This window comes from Gavialis gangeticus, unplaced genomic scaffold (assembly GCF_001723915.1).
Source record: "Gavialis gangeticus isolate Ggan-Ray unplaced genomic scaffold, GavGan_comp1, whole genome shotgun sequence".
NCBI classification, from domain to species: Eukaryota; Metazoa; Chordata; order Crocodylia; family Gavialidae; genus Gavialis; species Gavialis gangeticus.
Window position 1 is genome coordinate 4,158,272 of NW_017729007.1, and position 7,943 is coordinate 4,166,214.

A 7,943-nucleotide genomic window follows, 5' to 3' on the forward strand; every position below is an offset into this window, starting at 1 on the left:
AAAAAAAAAAAAAAGAGTTAGATACGGTGTCCTTCATTTCTTGTCCCAAACAGTCACTGTTTGGTCCAGTTTTCAAGTGAATTCAGTATTGACTTTACTAAGAGACGAATTCAATCCTTCAGCATCTCTGTGGGCTTCCCCTGAGCGCCACAAGTTCTTGAATGTCCTTGCCAGTGGCTGCACTATGATGTCTGCCAGTTCCATTAGCACTCTTGGGTGCAATCTATCCAGACCAGCTGATTTGTGGGGGTCCAGCCTCTCAAAATGCTCTCTCATAAGATCCACACCAGTGGTGGGCATATATTCATCCTCACCCTGGTCATCCCACATCATGTTAGGCAGGGTGGTCCCTTTGGGCTGGTGAAAAACCGATGCAAAGTAATCATTAAGCAGATTGGCTTTTTCCTGGGTGTCAGTAGTCAGCTGCCCCAACTGGTTTAGCAGAGGTCCGATGTCGCCCTTATTTTTCTTTTGACTCCCCACATATCTGAAGAAGGACCTTTTATTGTCCTTGATTCATGTAGCCAGATGGAGTTCAGTTGCAATCTTGGCTTTCCTAGTTCACTCCCTGCAGGTGTGGACCGGTGCAGAATACTTCTCCTTAGTGGTGTTTCCTGTCTTCCATCCTTTTTATAAGCCCTCTTTTTTTAGATGTAGGAGGTCCATGAATTCCCTGTTGAGCCAAGGCCTTTTTACTACCTTACTTACAGGTTGGGATGGACTCCCCTTGTGCTTCTAGGATCGCTTCCTTAAGAAGCAACCACACATCATGAAGTCTCCTCCTTGTGAAATCAGGGCCTCTCAGGGCCTCAAGAACAAGCCTCCTGAGCTCATGAAAGTCAGCTTTCCTAAATTTGAGAACTACTGCATTGCTGGTTGACTTGCCAGCTTTGCGATGGATAGTGAAAGTGATCAACTCATGGTCACTGTCACCCAGCTTCCCTTCGATTCTTAGGTTGCTGATTAGATCACCTGCTTTGGCCAGGTCCAGCAGCACCTTACCTCTTGTGGGCCCATAAACTTCTTGAGACAGGTAGAGCTCATCCATGCATGTAAGGAAGCTTTGAGACCGATCAGATTTAGCTGAGTGCTTTTCCCATGAGATGTCCAGGTAGTTGAAGTCTGCCATGACAACCATGCACCAAGAGCATGCAGCCTCGGCCAGTTCCCTGGTGAATTCTTGGTCAAGCTCTTGTTCCTGATTTGGAGGTCTGTAGTAAACTCCTACCATTGTATCCCCTTCACTATGTTCCCCTTGTATTCTAATCCAAAGGGTCTCCAGCCATTTTCCTTGGTGCCAATCTCAGCTTGTAGGGACATGTAGCTCTCCTTCACATAGACAGCTACACTCCTGCCCCTTTTTTCAGCATGATCTCTCCTGTACAGAGTATAGCCAGTTATACCCATAGTCCAGTCATAAGAGGAGTCCCACCATATCTCCATTATCCCTATAAGATCATAGTCGTTTTTGGTTAACAGAAGGACCAGTTCCTCCTGTTTATTCCCCAAACACCAAGCATTAGTGTGGAGGCAAGGAAGTATGCCATTGGAGGCCCTAGGCTTCCTTGTACTCATGGAGAAGCTCTGTTCCTGGGCTGGGGTAGGAGTGGGTTCCCTTGAGCATCCTAACCTGCTGATTTTGAGGTTGATGCTTGGTGAGCTTGCTCTGGTGGTTATCTGCCCACCCCCTGGCGAGTAGAGGGGAGGGATCTAGCCGCAGGAGGGAACTTCAGGGTGTGATGTGTCCCACCCACTATTGCACAAGTAGTAGTTTGGCTACTACTGTGCCAACCATTCCCTTGAGGCTTGATGCCTAGTAGGGTGATGCAAAATGGCTATTTCGATTTGGTTTCAGATTCAGCCATTTTGGAGGACAGCGATTCATTTTGGGATTACTATCCTGTTTTGTTTCGGCCACATCTCCCCATTTCTGTTTTGAATGGGCTGCAAGGAAAGCTTCGCACAGCCCTACCCCGCCGGGCGAGGCTTGGGGCCGGGGTCTGCAAGGCCCCAGTGGGGAGCGGCACACAGCCATGGGTGGCTTGTCCAGGGGAGGGGAAAAGCCACTGGCCTCCGTGCAGGTGAGGAGACCCCTGCGTGGGTCTCTGATCCCTGTCACGCCAGGTTGCGGGGCAGTGAAGTGGCACAGAGCGGTGAGCAAGCCTGCTGGTTCCTGCCACGCAACTTGGCTCCACAGGGAGCAGAGATCTGCGCTGGGGGTCTTCTTGCCACCGCTGCCCATCCCATGCTACCCTGGAGACATGGGGCTGCACGGGGTGGGCAGCGGCGCTGAGGAGATTCCGGCGCAGATCTCTGCTCCCTGCAGAGCCAGGTCACGCAGCAGGGATTAGCACAGCACTGCTGCACAGCCTGGCTCCGCAGGGAGCAGAGATCTGCACCGGGGTCTCCTTGCCGCTGCTGGCCACCCCATGCAGCCCTGGTGAGTAGACTCCCAGCATGGATCTCTGCTCCCTTCAGAGCAGAGTCATGCAGCAGGGCAGCAACATACAACTGTTTCTCTGCAAGCATGGCTCCAAAACTTAAATTTTCTGAAACATTTCAGATGCCCCATTTCATTTCAGAGATGCTTCTGAGCCTTCCATTTCAATTTGGATTTGGTGTTTCAGGCACCAAAATGGCCCAAAACACCTCCAAAATGAAGCTGCTGCTGAAATTTCCTACAGCCCTACTGCCTAGGACCTTGTGCCCCTCCTGCCCATCCTCCTGCATGAACTCCCACGCTAACTTGCATGCTGGGCCAAGAGTGTGCCTGTTTGCGTGTTCTAGTCGCGAGGGTCTGGTTGCGTGGCTCCCTGGGGGGCTGGATGAAGTAGGAGCTGGGCGGGGGAGTGGTATATGACCTTCCTCAGCTCCTTTCAGCTGCCCCACAGCTGTGCTAGCTCCCTCCCACCGTGGACCTGGCTTACCTGCCAGCTATGCTGGGGCTTGCTGGGGGTCCGCTGGGGTCTTGGGAGTCCTGGGGCTCACGGTGGTGCAACAGGCTTCCACCCATACATCTCACTCCAGACCTGGGTCCAAAATGCAGCTTCTGCCATTGGTGGGTCCTTTTAAATCGTGGTAGGGTCCGCCAGTGTCGCACCACTTTTGGGGGGCTGGGAGGGAGGTGGGGACAGGTGAGTGCCCCCCTTCCCCTGTCTCACATGACAGGCAGCACCAGTTGCATGGCTCCCTGGGAGACTGGGCCAAGTAGGAGCTGGTGGGGGTGTGTGACCCTCCTTGACATCTTTCAGCTGCCCCACAGCTGTGCTAGCTCCCTCCCACCGTGGGCCCTGCTGATCTCCCAGCTATGCTGGGGGTCATCAGGTGTCCTCTGGGGTCCTGGGACTCATGGAGGTGCAATGGGCTTCTGCCTGTGTCTCGCTCCAGAGCTGGGTCCAAACAGGGATAGCCAGCACAGGTTTGTTGTGGGTAGGTCTTGCCTGATTAATCTCATTTCCTTCTATGATCAGGTGATGTATCATCTGGACAAAAGGGAAAAGGGTTGATATCATATATTTGGACTTTTTAAAAGTCTTTGACCTAGTGTCCCATGATGTCCTTACGGAAAAAACTGGGCAACTGTGGCCTCGACTACTCCACAGTCTGATGGCTGGGGAACTGGCTCCAAGGTCAGATCCAGAGAGTGGCAGCTGATGGAACCAAATCAAAATGGAACCCATTGAGTAGTGGTGTCCCCCCGAGGCTCTGTTCTTGGACCTGAACTCCTTAATGTCTTCATAAACGATCTGGACGCTGGTGTCAGAAGCAGATTGGCTAAGTTTGATGACGACACCAAACTTTGGGGCAGAGTGTCCGCACTTGAGGATAGGCTGGTGGTGATGCAGGCCAACCTCAACAGGCTTGCAAGGCGGGTGGATGAAAACCTGATTGTATTCAATTTGGAGAAATGTAAGGTGCCCCACCTCGGGCGAGAAACCCCCCCCCCCCCCCCCGCAATCACACTTATAGGCTCGGCAATGCTACATTCACTAGCACCACAACCAAAAGAGACTTGAGGGTCATGATTGACCACAAGAGGAACGTGAGCCACCAATGCGATACTGCAGCTGATAAAGTGAATAAAACTCCAGCTTGCATCTACCGATGCATCTCAAGCAAGACCCAGGATGTCATCCTCCCGCTGTACTCAGCCTTGGTGAGGCCGCAGCTGGAGTACTGCATCCAATTCTGGGCTCCACAGTTTAGAAAGTACACGGAGAAGCTTGAAAGAGTCTGAAGGAGAGCCATGTATATGATCACAGGGCAAGAGAATAGGCCTTATGAAGAGAGGCTACAAGCCAGGGCACTCTTCAGCCTGGAGAAGTGCAGGTTCAGGTGTGACTTATTGCTAGCTTAAAAGCACATAAGGGGTGTGCATCAGGATTTGGGGAAATGCCTGTTCGCTAGAGCACCCAAGGGATGACAAGGTCTAGCAGTCACAAACTTCTGCAAGACCATTTTAGGCTGGACATAAGGAAAATCTTTACTGTCCAAGCCCCCAGGGCCTGAAACAGACTCTCCCCAGAGGCGGTGCAAGCACCTACCCTGGACACTTTTAAGAAACATTTGGATGCTTATCTTGCTGGGATCCTTTGATCCTAGCTGACTTCTTGCCCCTTGATGTTACGAGGTCCCTTCCAGCCCTAATGTCTATGAAATCTGTTAAATTTAACCCTGCTTCCTTCAGCTCATTTAGCTCACTTGCATCACTACAGAAACCTGCAACTGTAACAACGTGTAACAGCTGATGCACACTCCTGAGCAGTAGCTTCCCCCTTCCCTTTAAAGCTGCTTAAAAGTAGGTTTGTTTCATAGTTGGTAGGGTCAGAAGGGACCTGAGCAGATCATCAAGTCCAATCCCCTGCCATGGCAGGAAAAAGTACTGGGGTCAAACAACCCTGGCTAGGTGAATGTCTAGCCTCATTTTGAAGACCCCCAGGGTAGGAGCGAGCACCACTTCCCTTGGGAGTTGCTTCCAGATCCTAGCCGACTTGACAGTGAAGTAGCGCCTCCTGATGTCTAACCTGAACCTACTCTCAGTCAACTTGTGGCCGTTATTCCTAGTTGCTCCTGGTAGTGCTCGGGGGGAACAGGGACTCTCCCATTGCCCACTGGTCCCCCCTGGTAAGTTTATAGACAACCACCAGGTTCCCTCTCAGCCTTCTCTTGTGGGGACCTGAACCTGTTCAACCTCCATAGCCTCTCCTCATAGGGCCTGCCCTGCTGCCTTGACCATGTGAGTGGCCCTCCTTTGGACCCTCTTAATGCTGTCCACATCCCTCCTGAAGTTTGCCACCCAAAACTGGATGCAGTACTCCAACTGCGGCCTGACTAATGCTGCATAGAGGGGGAGGATCACCTCCTTGGACCTGCTCACGATGCATCTGTGGATGCATTACTGACCACATCCTTACATTGGCAGACCATGTTCATCTTGGAATCAATAGCGACTCCAAGACCCTTTTCTGCCTCTATGCTGACGAGAAGGGAGTTCCCCAGCCTATAGGTATGCTGCTGGTTCTTTCTCCCTAGGTGCAGTACCTTGCACTTGTCAGTATTGAATCCCATCCTATTCTCATCTGCCCACCCCTGTAATCTGTCCAATCTAGTTGTAGCCTGTCCCTCCCTTCTAGCGTGCCCACCTCTCCGCACATCTTAGTGTCACCTGCAAATTTGAACAAGGTGCTTTTCACCCCCTTGTCCAAGTTGCTGATGATGTTAAACACTGCAGGCCCAAGGACCAAGCCCTAGGGTACCCCACTGCCCACTCCAGCTCAAAAATTACCCATCTACCACCACTGTCTGGGTGCAGCCCCCCAGCCAATTTGCAACCCATCTGACTGTGTAGGCATCAACGGCAGTCACCTAATTTTTTTATGAGAATGGGGTGAGAGACAGTGTCAAAGGCCTTCCTAAAGTCTAGAAAGACTACATCCACCGCAACACCGGTGTCCAAGGATTTTGTGACCTGGTCATAGAAAGCAACCAGGTTGGTTTGACAGGACCTGCCTCTAATGAACCCCTGTTGACTGCCCCCAAGCATAATCTCTCCTGCTGGTCCCTTGCAGCTGTGCACTTGGATAATTTTCTCAAAAGAGCTTCCCCAGGACCGAGGTAAGAATACCAGGCTTATAGTTTCCTGGGTCCTCCTTCCTCCCCTTTTTGAAAATGGGGACCACATTGGCCCTTTTCCAGTCCTCTGGCACCTGACCAGAGCAGCACAAGTGCTTGTAAAGCTGTGCCAGGGGTCCTGCAATTACCTCTGCCAATTCCCTCAGCACCATGGGGTGGAGATCATTTGAACATGTCCAGCCCCACCAGAAGTTCCCTAACTCGGTCCCTCTCCGACCCTAGGCCTGGCTGTGCCTATCCTGAGTCTGTCCAGAATCTCAGTGTTGGGGGGGGAGGGGGGGATGTCCCAGTCCCTGTTCAGAAAAATGGAGACATTTTTATTGTTTATACTTATAAAAGATATAAATAAAGAAATTAGCTTCTTCTGAGCCGCAGAAGGAAATGGCTTGGTTGCAAAGCATCCTGGAACACAAGCCCCTGGCACATATTACAATTATGTTGCAATTAATTTGCTAAATGCATTGTCAACAGCAAGGGGGTATATGAGCACCCAAATTAAGGTGCCATAAAATATGTGGAACATTTTTATGGCTGGTTTGTATGGGTCTTAAATTAACATGTGGCATGTTCACACACCAGAGCTGATGAATCAAATGCCCAACAATGAGCTTATTGTTGAAACCAGCACTGGGTAGGACCCAGGTTGCCAGGCTGAGGTACTGACAGTCTTGTAGAGGAGTTTAAACCCCTGCATGAGGCAGCCCCATGGGGGAGCTTCTGATCCCCCCATGCCCAGCAACCCTGAGGTTTGAAGTCTACAGCAGGGGAAACCATTGAACTGGACTGGATGCAGGACTGTCCAGGACCAGGGCTGACACTTAGCTATTTGTAAGCCCTGGCCCAATTCTGCTCTAGGTCTCCAATAGTCTTGGGGCTCTGTTCTGGGTCTGGTGCTGAAAAATCACTTGTTTATGTGACCTGGCCCCAGGGAAATGGGAACTGATGCTGTTTGGGGCCAATGCCAACAAGCAACACTGACACTTGACTGCCCCAGGTCCCAGGGCTATCCCCAGCCTTATCTCCAAGATGAGGCTGGGGCAGTCGTTGATCCAGGAGAGAACTTCTCTCTGACCGATCTATGGGATAGGGCTCGGGGCAGGTCTTCAGTCGTGTGATTTGGTTCAGAGGACTTTTTTGTCCTCTTTCAAACTTGTGTCCTGCCATGCCCATTGCACCACTGTTTTAACGTATGCCAGAGGCCAAAGAATTTATCCATAGATTGCATGTAGAGACATCCAGGATAAAGAAAGCTACCTGGGGCCACAGAGGCATTGTGGGAGGAAGAAGATGGTGTTCCACTCCCTGAAGTCCCTTTCCATTTTGCTTAGGAACTGCTGCATAGTATTGTGACCAAAAGGCAGAGAACTGGTTGGGAAGACCATATAAGTGGATAAAGGAAGACAGTAGACAGCAGTAGAAAGAAAATGTATTAAAAAGGCACAATGACAAGTTATTCTGATGCAGAGAAGATATGAAACAGCAAGAGTCCATTTTGGCTGAAGCATTAGGTCATTAACGAAAAAAAAATAATAAAAAATGCTTCGTCCAAAAAGTCTAAATAAGAAGATGACTAAGGATGAATATAAAGAAGAAGTACAAGCATGTTGGGATAAAATCCGAAAGGCTAGAGAATGTAAAATGAGGTACAAATACCAAGGGATGTAAAAGTCTATAAAGTAAAGACTCTATAAGTTAAAAGTAAAAGAAAAACAAAGTAAGTATACAGCCATTGCTTAGCAGAGGCAGAAAGCAAATAACAGATAATACAGAATGTTAAAGTATTCTATTGCCGCCTCAGTCTTCAAAAAAAA